Source organism: Mesocricetus auratus, unplaced genomic scaffold (genome assembly GCF_017639785.1).
Source record: "Mesocricetus auratus isolate SY011 unplaced genomic scaffold, BCM_Maur_2.0 Super-Scaffold_100010, whole genome shotgun sequence".
In the NCBI taxonomy this organism is placed as follows: Eukaryota; Metazoa; Chordata; class Mammalia; order Rodentia; family Cricetidae; genus Mesocricetus; species Mesocricetus auratus.
This window is the reverse complement of record NW_024429194.1, coordinates 7,508,271-7,517,184: the sequence shown is the minus strand read 5'-3', so window position 1 is coordinate 7,517,184 and position 8,914 is coordinate 7,508,271. Positions and strand designations below refer to the sequence as shown.

Here is an 8,914-nt window from a genome sequence, read left to right as displayed (position 1 = left end):
ACGAGTTGCTGACTTGAGAACACAGGCAGCCTCCAGGGGGCAGAACATACCTAGTGTTCCTATAACACGGTGCTGATTTGTGAATGACAAGAAATTTTGGTTTGACTGTTCTGGACACTGCGCAATCCAAGATCAAGTCACCAGTACTTGTATGTCATGCTGCTTCTCTGCAATGGAGACGGTGTAGAATTGTGTTGTTGTGTCCCGACAGAGTAGAAAGTAGAAAAAAGCAAAACAGCACTCCCTTCAACATCAGTCCTTTCGCCTGTGACCTGTGAGCTACCCCAATCCCACCTGGAACTGAGTGACAGTGTGGATGTTTGGGGTAGAAGCCGTCATTCTAGCCAGGAAATGGGCTTTCCTGAGGTGTATGTCCTGTAAAGGATTCTGGCATCTCTCTTCCAATGCTCACAATGATCTATGAACTCCCTTCCTTGTACCTTTCGATTCTTAACTTTAGAAAATATTTATTACACAGTGCCCATGACTAAATATCCAACCATGAATCTGCTTTGGCAAATGCTTTTCCTATGCGACTGCGCTAGACATTTGCAAAGTAACTACAGCTCATTATATTCTAATTTACAATGTGAATATCACATACCATTTCCGTTTTCCCTTGGCTGATGGCACTCCAGCTCTCCTAGACTTTAACTTCGCTTTATTTTACGTGCCCTATGCTAATTGTCTTGTGCGTGTTATTTTTATTGCCTCGAGAAAGAAAAAGTTCTTTAATTTGATGGCCTGTGTTTATTTGAGACCTTCAAACACTTCAATCAGTTAATGGTAGACAATACTTATTTATATGTATAGTGTCTCTGTGTGCACATGTTCATGTATGTGGGTGCACATAGGTGCCCAGGCATGTGTGCCCATGCCTGTCGAGGGCAGAGGTAAATGTCATAGGCCTTCCTCCATCGTTCTCCAGCTTAATCTCTGGAACAAGGTCTCTCTTTGAATCTAGAGCTCACCAATTACACTTCACTTGCTGGTCGGTGAGCTCCAGGGAGTCACCTGTCTCTCCTTCCCGCCACCCCCATGCTGGGACTGCAGGTATGTGCAGTTATGCCCCGCATTGCACATGGGTACTGAAGATCCAAATGTGAGTCCTCCTGCTTGGACAACCAGTACTTTACTGAACGAGCCATCCTCCAGCCCCAGGGCTTAGACACCAGCCTTCCCGATCATCCTTCATCCTGCTATTTACATTAAGTATTGGGAATGAATGACATCTATGCGATTATACTTCACATAGGTTCTTTTTTATTTCCAATTTACGCTAGGTATTTTTTTCCTTTCAGACCTCAAGATAACGACTCCATTCTACTGAATGACTCCTCATTATCCACTTAGCTCCCCCTCACTTTTGAAATGGATGGGCATGCACAGATGTGCTCAAGCCTCACCTCACTGCTGCAGTGCAGAGAAATGGTGTGTTGACTTCTGGGTCCCTCTTCTAGACAATGGTTCCTGAGTCAGACTCCAAGTCTGTAAATGGGTGCCTTGGGGTTGTGCAGAAGTGCAAAAGAGGCTGAGAGGGAGGCGTGGCTACATGGAAAGGCGTGGCACTCCTTACTTCTCTAGGCAGGAGTGTGCAGGATGCATACTCCGTGAGCCTCGGTCCTGCACACTGCTTACTTGGATTTAGTGTGCTCATGAAGGTCGCACAGGAGACAGGAGAGTCCTCCATCATGCAGATGGTGCTGAGAAGATCCAAGCTGTCCAGACCATGGCTGCTTAATCAAAGAGATTGGAGAAGGACACCTCAGTCTTTCTCAGCTCTCAGACATTTTTCACATCACAGACATCCCTCACTGAACACCAGCAACGATTACGGTCTGGAGTAGCATCAAAAGCTGTCACTACCTAGTTTGCAAGCCAAAGGTAAATAAGTAGATGATGAAAATAAGAGCAAAGACGTTCCTTTGAACAGCTCTGGAGGTGCCTTCTATGTGTCAAAAGTGGCAGGACCCTGAAGACCTGCTACCCGTGGGGACAGTGTTGCTGAAGTTCAGACTAGAATGTCTTCCCACAGAATTCGAGGATGGATGACATGCACTCTTTGATCCCTTTGCAATTTTGCTTTCAGGTTCTGTGGGCTGCCACAAAGAACTCCAAAGAACATTCCATCTAACCTAGGGGAGGGAAAAACTTACATGGCACAAGGTGGGGGTGCTGCAAGAAGAAGAAAACTTTTGACACTTGGATTTCTCCTGAGCACAGCCATTAATCCTGCTGTCGGGAGGAATAAAGACGCTTCCTGGAGAAGATGGGAAGAGCTAAGCCGGGTACCAACTGCAACAGCATATAAATGTCAGTAAGCCTTCAGAGCCTCCCTCCCCCTGCTTACTCACTCTGCAACAGACCCACATCAAATCTCCGGTAAAATAAACTCTTTTTCTTTAGACCTAGAAATGAGATACTTAATCTCTTTGGGAGACAATGAGTCTGCAGAAAAGCCGGGATGTTTTTATTTATTGATTTCTGTTTTCATGTTTGAAGGGAATGAGGATTCTATAAAGATGAGGGGGGGAGGGAAGAGGGAGGGAGGGAGGGGGAGTTGGACTGAATCATTCTATAAACACCCTGTCCATCTAACTGTTGTGACAAAGAAAAGCAGGATAATTTCTCTAGTTGAGCTTCATCCACTTCTTGCTGGTCCACACATTGGGAAACTCTCTCTCGTTATCTCTGCTCAGGGTATCCAGCCTCTGGTAACCGTAATGACCCTTGTGGGATGGGCCACTCAGGGCAATCCCCGAGGGACTTACTTACCGCTGCTGAGCAACATGGTCTATTGTTGTTGCTTTCCTGCTCCAGCCCAGAAACTAGTCAAGCTGTGTTTGGGCCTTCTTAATTTCTGTCTTTTTCCCTCACACAAGTTTCTTTATTCACTGGCAGTCAGTCTGCAGTCCTTCCTCATCCCTCTGAAAGCCTCTCCCAGGTTCCATCCCTCTCTGAAGCATGCAGAGTCCTCTCTGCAGATTCCTCTCTATTGCTGTCTGAGGCCACATTAAAACAAGATGGTCCCTCTAGGTGGCAAAAATGCAGAGCTTGTGATAAAGTTTAAAGTTCTGACAGCTCCACCTACAGAACTCAGGACATTCAGCCAACTTAAAATAATATTTTCACCTTAGTTTCCTGGAACAATAACAAAAATAACTGGTATCCACAATTTAGCTGGTGTTTTGATGTCATTAAAATTAAAGTGACATAAGGGACATAATAATTTCTTCATTGTCATTATCTACTCAAATAACTGACTTGTATAAGTTCAGCATTGATAAGAAGTCAGATTTATTCTAATAGAAACAGTATATTATCCCCAATAATAGAAGAGAGCAAGAACAATCCGGATTTAAAAACACATCAGATCCCACATACACACTGCACCGCTTGGATCTGTCAGGGGACAGCAAAGACAAGCAATCATATTCTTTCACGCCCAGCTTGTGTATTTCCAGAATCCAAATTAACTATGCTTAACTTTCTGGCATTTAAGATTTACTTTTACCTGACCACACAAAACCATAGTTTGCCTCTATTTCAATATACAACATAGTTTGCCTTTATTTGTGGGGTACTAGATAATATTCAATACACAAATCCGTTGCATACCATTTGAACCAGGTTAAGCACATCTAGACCCTCAAATATTTTTCATTTACCAAAGTCTTTTCTTTTAGCAGAGGATACAGAGCAGGTTATCACTGTCTGCAGTCACTCTCCTGCCTCAGATACAGAGCAGGTCATCATCACTGTCTGCAGTCAGTCTCCTGCCTCAGATACAGAGCAGGTCATCACTGTCTGCAGTCACTCTCCTGCCTCAGATACAGAGCAGGTTATCACTGTCTGCAGTCACTCTCCTGCCTCAGATACAGAGCAGGTCATCATCACTGTCTGCAGTCAGTCTCCTGCCTCAGATACAGAGCAGGTCATCACTGTCTGCAGTCACTCTCCTGCCTCAGATACAGAGCAGGTTATCACTGTCTGCAGTCACTCTCCTGCCTTGGATACAGAGCAGGTCATCACTGTCTGCAGTCACTCTCCTGCCGCAGCATAACTGACTCCCATCTAAACTAACCATGGTCCGCCCCTCCCCACCTTTCCTTCCTCCTACTTAGGTTTATTAGAAAATTCTCCAATAGCATGATAGTGTTTACGGAAACAGTGATCTCCATGAACAAGCAGACTGTTCTGCGTTCACAGACACACTTGGACCTCTATATCCTGTGTTTTGAGACTAACAGTGTTGTAACATTTGGTGATTTTTGTGCTGTATTAACTCATTTCCACGATTATTTTAATCTTGTTCCTAAGGCAATTGAGTTCCTCACTCTGGTTTCCCCTTCTACTTCCAGCTTTTCCTAAAAGCAACGTGTGTCAGAAACTACTTTTGACCTGAACTTGGGAGTCACAGGGAAAAACAATACCACTTTCCGATATAGATAAAGATACAGATATAGACTTACCATATAAGATTTACCATATATATTTCCTCTCTCTCTGTCTCTCTCTGTCTCTCTCTCTCTCTGTATGTGTGTGTGTATGTCTCTGTGTGTGTGTATGTGTGTGGTATAAGTGAGGCTGACATATTTTGTAAACTGCCTGTCCGAAGCCACTATAGTTTGCCTAATGCATCCAGACAGTGGTGTCAATCTTACTCTCTTCTAAGCTTGGAGGTCCTCCGTGACAAGATGGTGGATGTTCCTCAGGAATCCAGCAGTGAATTGTAGTGTCCCCAAAGTGATGTGACATGGGCATAACAGCACTGCTAAGCTCTGGGGACTGCAGGACCTGACATGAGTAAGCTTCATAAACTTGTATCAACAATAAGTGCCCCTTAGTCTGTTCTTACACATCACAGAGCATCTAAATGCACAGTCCCGCAGAGTGTTTTGCCTTGACAACCTATCAAAGTACACCTGGGCTCCCAGGCTACCAGCAACCGAAGAGTGCTTCACACCATCCCCATGCATCCTCCAGCAAAGTTAGGCCCTCGAGGACCTTGCATGGTATCTCTTGCATGGTATTCATTCCACAACGAGGCATCCTGTTAGGGTTTATGAGTTTGATGTGTTAAAAACAGATTGCAATAGTATTCTCCTAAGAGTTTTGAAGACCTCAAATTTGCATCAAATATCAGGACTTTGTTTCTTTGTAGCCTAAGAGGAAAGGGTGCATTGGTTTCCTTGGAATGAAGACTGAATTAATTTTTTAAATTCATTTTAGTATATAATAAAGATATTACTATACATTTAATTAAAAACATTTTTTTTCTAATGACTTCTGGTAAAATCAGAAGATATAGCCATACTGAATAAATCTTCCTTCGGAAGTGGCTGGTTAGAACTGAGGGGTTGTTCGGTTCTTCAATACCTGTGACTCCCATGGCTTCCCTGAGAACAAGGCTGAGTTTCTGCCACCTTGGTCTTTACATGGCCATTCTTGCTCTTCCCTGGAGTGAACAATCTTTTTCTGAACATTTCTTTCTCTAAGCAGAGGAAACGAAGAGGAAAACCAGGCTGGATTATATTTCCTCGAGGAAGTAGAAAGCACTGCCTATGACTCACCTGTCACTTGTTCCCTGTTCCAGTTCTAGAACATGTTTGGCTGTAGGGGTGGCTGAATACACTGTCCTGTTGCTCTGCTAAGCAGGGACAGTGCTGTTGCTGCATACAACTGCGGTCCCATAAAACTGCTTCCCTCAGAGTACTGACTTATGTTTAAATAGCTCCTTCAGAATTCTACTCTGAATATTAAAACGAATATCTGTGTGTTAAGAAATCGAGATTAGAGGTAGATTCAGAGTAAGTAATTACTGCTTAAATCGCCCATAATCTAACTGGAGACATTTTTACATGCAGTATTTCTATATAAACGATACAAGAAAGTCGTGGGCAATTTAACCAAACGTCATCAGGACATAGGGAGGTCCCAAACCTGTGATGACCCTGCCATGGGTGACACACGGTGAGTGGGCAGAGCTCAGCTCAGGAAAGCTGAGTGACGGTTTTGTCAGCACACTTCTGATGGCAGGTGACACTGTCAAAGAGGCTCGGTTTTTTTTTATTTTGTTTTGTTTTGGTTTTGTTGACTTGTTTGCTTTTCTTATTCTTCTATCTATTAACTTCAGACTCAAAGCCCACACATCCAGCATCCCCAGAGGAAAGACCGTTTTCCCCAAGAGGAAGTCAGTGTACCTTGATTGACAATCTCACCAAGGAGAAGAGGAATAATTTTCTAAAGAAAAAAGGATCAGACACTTAGGGACAGACGAGAAGTGGAAGGGCACTAACCCAGAGCAAACGCCCCTTTCTTTTGTTTACTGGAGTCAAGCAGGAGATTTCAAACATCTTTAAATTCCATAAAGATGTTACAGAATGAACAAGAGATGATTCACTCTGCACTCCAGCTACGGATTGCCTCCCATGGATAGAGGGCCGTGTGCTGACAGCCTGAGTCCCTGTGTAAAATACATTTCCAAGGCCCCCACACAAGTGGACGTGTCTCAGTCTTGGCTCTTCAACACTAAAGAAGAATGTGAGACATACAGCACCTAGAGGGCAGATTAGAAAACGTGCAACTGTATTTAAACTGCTATCAGACAGAGGAGGTCTAAGAGCTAGGCAGTATTTGAGTTTTCTCTAGCAAGAATAGCCCTCGTTACCACCACTCTCGGCTACATAAAATTAGTCCACTGTGGTGCCTGGGGATAGAACTCAACTTTCCCTTCAGGATTTGTTAGAAAAACAAAGGATTGCCCGTTATTATTTTCATCTGTTCCGCCTGGTTTGTCCACAGATTTTTCAGGAGTTGGGACAACGGCATGGCTGAGAACTGCCAAGGACCAGTTGGAGGTCAAGAGATTTAGCCAGAATATCAGAGAATATGTAGACTTGGTGACACTGTGGACACGCTGCAAAGATTCATGGAGAGGAGAGGGATTATTTATGACAGAAGAAAGAATCTCAATAGGAAGGCATGGGGATCTGAGTTGATGAATTAAGAGCTGAGGTGAGTTGGCTCTGTTGATATAATCCAATGGCCTTTGAGTATAGGAAGTTGAAGATGGTCAGTGTGGGAGGGAGGCATAGCTTTGAGCAAGAGCTGCTGGCTGTAACGTTTGCAAGTCCTCTAAGTGGAGGAATAGAACAGTCGAGAGAATTAATTAAAATGTCCAATAGCGAATTGCATTAAGGGTAGGACTATTTTGTGGCTAACTAACATTTTTTAGCCACTAGGAAAAAACAGAACTGTTGAAGTTTTAGCTTAACTCAACCAGAAGGGCTAAGATCAAAAAGAAAACAAAATTACAATGAGTACTGGCATGGAAGTGGTGGGAGAGAAACACTCACTCACTGCTGGTGGGAGTACAAAGTGGCGGAGGCTCTGTGGGAGCCAGTGTGGAGCTTTCTCCTAGAAGTGGATCTACCACATGATGTAGCTATACCACCCAGTGTCTCTGTACCCTAGTGTAGAGATGCTTGCTCATCTCTACGCTGTTCATGAGAGCCAGGAAATGGAAACAGCCTAGATGTCCCTCAACTGATAAATGGATGATGAGAATGTATGTGTCTACGCAATGAAGACAGAACCCAGCAACGTAAAGATTTAAAGGGGAGTGATGGAACAAAAAGGGTTAAATTGAGGTAGGGAATGGAGGGTAGAGTAGAGGAGGTAATATGAGGAGAGATTACTAACACTAGAGGTTAAGACTATAATGAGGTTTCTTTCTCATGTCCTTACTACAGCCTTGCCTTATTTAACACTATCCAACTCATTGAGGTGGGTACCTACATCCTTCTCCAATAGTCCTACTTAGATATTAAAAACAGCACTTTATGTCTTTATTCAGTGATAACCATGATACTCAGTAAATGGAAGAACAAATGAATAATCAGCATTTAGGACATCAACTGAGATCCTCTGTCAAAACATAATAATGAAAATCCTTACATTTGACAATCCGTAGTATCACTGCTCATTTATAGCCTTTGTTTGCAATGGTTTTACAGACACACTCAGCCTTTATCTCTCGAACTCATCTGTTAATAATCAATATTTTCGCTAAATATATAGAGTAAAACTTGTAGTAGAAATATGAAAATGAGTCCAGATAGTTAAGATGTTCTTCATCTTTCAACAAATGTCTGTACTTAGCTTGTTTAGATGGCTCATTAGGGAATTACTTACTGGATACAACAGGCTGTAGCTAGACATTTGGCCACTGTCCCTACAACTTCACTTGCTCAAAAAAAACCCTTCTACACTTCCAATAAGCCATGAGGAACTTCTGGGCTCTTTCTACCGTTTATGGGAATGGTGGGTCGGGGTATTTGTTGCAGCATCTCTTGCCTAGATATACCCCATTACTTACACCAAGTATAAAACTACATATGACTCGGAGTTAGACTATCATTGGTGCATGAAATCTTAACATGAAAACCACAGAAACCCAAGTTTCTGTAGTAAATTAAGAGTCTTGGCAAATGTGGATTTCTCCTCCCCCTTTAACTATTTATTTTTTATTTACATGTATATATGTGAGCCTTCCTGAGTTCATGCATGAAACAGCACCTTAGGCCAAGCGAGGGTGGCAGATACCCTGAAACTAGAGTTATAGCCAGTTGTTACTGGTCATGTGGGTTGCTGGGAACTGAACTCAGGTCCTCTACAAGAGCAGCAAGGGTTCTTAATTGCTATACCAGCTCTATAGTCCCTTTTGGTGAATTTGCATGTAAAAAGTACTACATCATCCTTTCACTAACCTCTGATTTCATTTTATAGTAATAAGACCCATGGGTAAATCTTAGGTAATACATAAACATAAGACATTTATATTACTGTGTTCAAATGTCTTTTATGTTATCTCGACAGTTGTCTTATTTCAACATACTTGGTTTTCCTTATA

At 42.8% G+C, this 8,914-nt stretch overlaps 1 long non-coding RNA gene across 1 annotated transcript; it reads right to left on the bottom strand.

Annotated features, from left to right (window-relative positions):
• Positions 1–1,240: 1,240 nt before the first annotated feature.
• On the bottom strand, positions 1,241–8,634 carry LOC121142721. Its single transcript, XR_005879763.1, has 2 exons — positions 2,157–8,634; positions 1,241–1,733 (listed from the first exon to the last, which is right to left on the bottom strand). It is a non-coding gene; the product is annotated as an uncharacterized LOC121142721 (long non-coding RNA).
• Positions 8,635–8,914: the final 280 nt, after the last annotated feature.